Raw genomic sequence first — 6,555 nt, 5'->3', positions numbered from 1 at the left:
TTTATCGTTCGTGTTCGTTCGTTTGTTCGTTTATGTTCGTTCGTTTACGTTCGTTTAGAATGTTAACAAACGAACATAAACGAACACGAACACACCTGATTTCTAAACGAACGAACATGAACACAAATATTTTCGTTCGTTTATCGTTCGTGTTCGTTCGTTTGTTCGGTTAAGTTAAACGAACGAACATAAACGATAAACGAACGAAAATTGAACGAACATGAACAAGTCTCCGTTCGTGTTCGTTCGGTTCGTTTACAGCCCTACGCGCGGTCTCTCTCTAAATCTTATTCTTTGAATCATAATAACAATAATTAAGGTACTTGTCTTTTTCACGCATTCTGTGTAAACTATTTGTTTTTGTTATGGATGGCTGCACAAGCTGCTAACGCAAACATCTCTTATGGATTGATATTTCAATCTAACATAAGTACAAAGGTAGCACACATTACGATATTGTGGAGGAATTTGAGAGTTTAAAACTGAATAGATCTTGAATAAACTTTTACATCCCGCTGCATTGTGCGGGTAAACAACTAGTAGATTCATCAATTAGTCATCATGAAAGGCTTATTTACGTGGATATGCAATCTTGTACCACCTTAAAGAGTTTCCACACATCAGCGGGATGAAAAAAATTGGAGTCCCTTCTACTGTCTAAGTGCTATAAACTTTGCAAGTTCCTAGAGATCCAAATGAACATGGACAACATGGTAGAGCTTTCTTTGAAAGAAACTGGAATTTGTTGGAGTTGATTGTAATTTTTTAGATATTTTGAAAGTGTATAAATGATAAATTTATAAAATATTTCAATAAATATAAATAACATTTAAATCTACAAAATAGAGAATTTGTTGGAGTTGATTGTAATTTTTTAGATATTTTATCTTTTGTTCTTTATTTTAGAGAAATTATAATGAATCTGTCAGAGATGCTCTATAATAACCCATGATTTAACAACGTGTAATCTTAACTTGCAACACATGTTACAGATAATATAACAAATGCTACCAATGAGTATTTGGCCTAGCGGTATCGTAGTCTTTCGCTACTAGGAAGTTAGGGGTTCAAATCTCACCAAATGTAAGAAAAATGTGTGATTTTATTTGTTGCATTTGCCATATATAAATATTATATACTTCAAAAAATATATATATAACAAATGTTCATTTATCTGGTAAACCTCAAAACCTGACAACTTGATATCCACAACATCATTAATGATAAGATCTATCGATAACCAGTAAATGGATATGAAATAAGAAGAATTAGGCTTATATTCCACTAATTGAAAAAAAATATCATCATATTAAATAAGAATAAAAACAAAATATATTATATTTTAAATATATTTATAGTGGGTGGGGATATTTGCATCCTAGACACCTATCTCAAGCTACTCAATAATTACATCACCATCTAAATTTTATTTGTATTTTTAATTATTTTTTTATTAATATTACTTTTATTTCATTTAATCAAGAATTCATTATTATTATTATTGAAATGCAATTAGTATTATGTTAAATACTTTTTTAATTATAGTTTATTTTATTATTAGAAGTGTATGTTGGCAATGCAGCGGAATTTTGAAATTAGAACTTGGACCGTCGAACATGATTCACATTTTGTTCTATTATTCGTCTTTTTCGATTTTATTTTATGGTTTTAATATAGCTAAAATTAATATATTTTATCGGTTAAATAGAAGAATTCAAACATTGAGTTTTGAAATTTCAGATACTTTTCGATTTAAAATAAAGTGTTTATTATGTATTTGATTACTTTTATATGTTAGTTACACGAATTTAAACACGGAGTTTTAACAAGTTTTATTCATGCACCATTAACTTGTAATATTTAATTTTAAGTAATACATTCTCTATCCTAAAATATAAATCAATATAAGTTTTAAACTAAAAATTATAAATTTTTTATTTTATAGTTTAAATTTAAATTTAAAATTTTATAATAATTTAGATTTAAAATATAAATTTAATTTATTTTAGTTTTAATTATGAGTAGAAATTTAACCCAAGATCCAAAATAAACTCAACCGTGGTTTGTAATGAGTTCTGTATGCCATGCCTCCTTTGTTGACTTTTGAAGCTAACAACACCATTTCCATGCAAAAGGTTTTGAAACCCTTTACACACGTAACTTTTAGGAGTCTTATTACTTAAATTCATGAAATAAATTTCGTTCGTATTACGATATTGAATAGAAATAAAATCAGAAATTTATATATATAATCGATATATATATATATATATATATGTATAATTACATATGAAATACAACAATAAACTAAGTAAAAATTTGATCACTAACTTGATTATCTTGATGTGAATCCAACCAAGAATGAGTATGAGATTGAGGCCTGCAGTGACAATGTCTTTAGACAGAAATTCGTCCGGTGTATGGTGAATTGGACGTCTATCTAAAGGATACAATAATTCATTCAAGAAACAAACTTGAACCTCACGAATCGATTATTCTTCCATATGAAATCGATTAGAACAAGAGGAGCAAAACACCCATAATTTTTTTCATATGTCCGCAAAAAAAACATGGATTTGGAGGGTATTAATTGTATGCCTTAACTGCCAGTTGTAACCGACGAAAACTGGTGGACAGAGCCGAGACTTTGCCGGACCCTGTTTCCCGTTACAGGCCAAAACTTGCTAATGATATCAAGAGACCCAAGGCCCAAGTCCCTCTTGATATTTAATATGTATTGTATCAAACTAGATAATTAGGCAATTTAATACTAGTTATGGCATTGGTAATATAAGACACTTAAAAATTTGAGATTTGGTCTACGTGGGACAAACCAATTACCCAACAAGGAGAAGATGTGTGTGTGTGTGCGTATATATATATATATATATATATAAGGTGAGTTATTATACAACCCTTTACATTTATACAACCAATACAACTCAATATCAACCGTCCATTTAATTTGATGAATATGTAATTTCATAAAAGTTTTGATTGTTTCCCGATATAAAGTATTGATCATAATTAATGAACTCCAGTCATCTTTTATAAATTCAAAAAATCTATGATACCAACACCGCCAAAGTTGAAACTTTTAGTTTCACTTTTTTTTATCCTCTCTTTACAGCTTTCTTCCACTCATTTAGCAACTTCAAACCATTCTTTCTTGCTTTTTGTTTCTTCATTCTCTATTTATAGCTCTCACTTGAAAATTGTTTTAGCTCTTCTTTATTGTGAACAACACATCACACTCTGTCTGTATTTGGTGGCTTGTTCAAGAAACCGGTAGAAACAAAAGATACATGCAAAAATGAGAACACAATAATTGTACCCCATCAACCCCTTTCTCCCTCATCAATGGTTGTTGCCATGATGAAAGTGGTAGTTAAACATATGTAAAAATGAGAACACATAATCCATTCCAGAAAACCCAGATTGATCTTTCATCATACATTCAAAATCTTTCATTTTTATATAATTTATTTAATAATTTACACTTTACATCCTTGAATTTATTTAATTAGTTTACTTTATACCTTTTAGTTTTCTATTTTTTATTTTATATTTCGATCTTATTAACACATATAATTATATATTAACTAAAATATGTTAAAAAAAATACGTTTTAATTTTAACAAGTTACATCATTATAATCGTCTCATCGATACCTTCGAAACGAGTTCAATATTGAATATTTTTGGATTTAACTATATATAGGCCGCTATAAGGTATTGGTTAATTGAATTTTTTAAAGAAAAGAAAATCACTCGTAAGTTTTTTTAACATAAATAAATATATTTGATATTTTTTATTTCAACAAATTCCAACTTTAATTAGTCACATAAATTAACATAATCTTGATTATAAGTATTCTCTATATATTCTTGATACATATCAAATCTACGTTGGTATGAGACAATCCATGTACTTGCATCTGGAAGCCGATGACGTGACCAATGATGTACGAGTGTGGGCATTGGGTATTCTCCATTTAATACCACCTTTACGTAATGGTTACCATTAACATGCACTATTGCAATTGACACGTGTTGGGAAAATGGCGGCGGTTGTGTCCTGAATGGTAAGTATGTCACATCGCCAAAAAATGTGAAGAATGTGAAATACGATATATGAACGATCGTTCGTTCAATATATATATATCGAATTGGTTTTACTTTATTTCAAATCAATAACTTTATTTTATTTCAAATCGATAACTTTATTTTATTTCGTAACGTAAGATATTTTAATATAGGGTAAAATTTGATTTAATCCCTAAACTTTAGGTTTAAAATGGTTTAATTAAAAGCTTAGTAACCTGCTATAGTAGGTCAAGTGGCATAAATAATTAATTCCAACAAGTTTATGGATTAAAACATTCATTAATTTTTTTAAGGATTATAACATTCATTAAAATAGGTTAGGGGTTATAACATTCATTAAAAAAGTTTAGGGGTTAAACCATTTTTAAACGTAACGTTTAGGGTTAAATCATATTTTACCCTTTAATATAATAATGTATGTTTTTTCAATAATATACGATTATTATGTTAACGTAATAAAGGTGTAAAACAAAAATTAAAAAAATCAATGGATATAATATATATTAAATAATTAATTATAAGGGTATGAATTGTAAATATTAATTTTTTTTATGTAGTATGTATGATATATAATAAGATAAATAAATCAAAAAATATTCAATATTGGACCCATTTTAAAGGTATCGACGAGACGATTATAATGATGTAACTTATTAAAATTCAAACGTATTTTTTAACGTATTTTAGTTAATATACGATTATATGTATTAATATGATAATAATGTAAAATGAAAAATATAAAACTAGAAGGTATAAAGTAAATAATCATATAAGTATAAGGGTTTAAATTGTAAATATATATATATATATATATATATATATATATTTATATTAGTGTTTAATAGGGGAGTCAAAAGGTAAACTAGGGGGTCGAAAAAGAATGACCAAATACAAAATGTCATATGAGATTTGTAGGTACCTTATTAATCATATGAGATTCTAAAATTAAAATACATAGAAACTGTCAATAATCTTGACCAAATACAAAATGTTGACTATTGAAAAGTAAACCTAAGTCTGAACATGTAAAGTATCCTTAAGGGTTCACATTCAGAGAGATGTGATCATGTAAAAGCAACTCATCTTTGTAAGAATGTGAGAAAATTTATGGGCATTTTACTTGTGATGATTGATACGAACCTTCATTTACCTTTACAAACTTTTACTTATCTTATCTCACATATAGGGGTAAATTATGAGTATAGAAATAACATATTCAAGGTTAGAAAAATATTTTAATGTATCAAAGTATCAAACCCGACTAACCCAACCAACCCGTACGGTTTGGGTTGGGTTGCACTTTTGTTTGGGTAGGGTTGGGTTAAGATTTTTCAAACCGCAAACATTGGGTTGGGTTGATCAAATGTCTTCAACCCGATCAACCCAACCCATGAGCACCACTACTCACATACATGAATTTGTTAAGTTTTTTATTTGTGGTGATATAAATAAGTAAACAAAGATATATGAAAAGTAGATGAAAATTTGGGAATTTCAGGAACATGATCGGTAGCTGCTCGAGTTAATCAACCTTGGATAGAATGTTTTATTCTTGTAAAAACATTTAAAATATTTGATTAATAATTAAATATTATTATTAAATTATGTTATAATATTATCTTTTGTCTAATACATTCCTATTTTTTAGTATTAAGTTTGATGGTTAATAAATAGATGAATATGATTTAATAATATACTAGAAGAGTATTCGTGCAATATAGTAAGACACATCTTAAGTTTAATGTTTTATTTTATTATTTGTCTTTGTTGATGTTATAATACGATTTAATGTGTTTTTAAGAAAACAATAATGATTTTATTTTTGAATAAAATATAAATTTGAAGATATCATAAAATTTTGAGAAAAAAATATCAATGTTAAGATCAAATCAACTATTTAAAAGTTTTCATTTTTTTATTATAATTTAATTTAAGTTTAATAACGAAATAATTTAATCTTGGTATAATAATATGATATTTTAAAAAGATAATAATTAAGTATTCTGTTAGAACTCAATGATTATTTTAATTATATTTTAGATTTTTTATATTTAAAATGAGATGTTTATCATGTATTTGATTATGTTTATCTGCAGTTAGTTATACGAATTATAGAGCTTTAATAAGTTGTACTTACGCACAGTCTACTTGCAATCTTAAGTTTTAAGTAATATACATTAATAAACAGTACTTTACGCATAAAAATAATTTTTAAGAATTTTTATCAAATGCTTTATAATATCTATACTACATATATAAGCATTTAGACTCATATCTTAATTACAAACCATAAAGCACAAAGTACTGCCATTTTATGCATACATTTCAAAAAAACTCTTAATAACAACTCATGAAGCTAGATGTACAAGTTTTTTATGCTAAGCTTTTAAACCCAGGCAACCACCCAAAAACGGATGCTTCATAAGTTGCTTTCTTGCTTCAGTCCTCT

Source organism: Cynara cardunculus, unplaced genomic scaffold (genome assembly GCF_001531365.2).
Source record: "Cynara cardunculus var. scolymus isolate 2C unplaced genomic scaffold, CcrdV1 Un_Scaffold_3380, whole genome shotgun sequence".
NCBI classification, from domain to species: Eukaryota; Viridiplantae; Streptophyta; class Magnoliopsida; order Asterales; family Asteraceae; genus Cynara; species Cynara cardunculus.
This window is presented reverse-complemented; position numbering follows the sequence as displayed.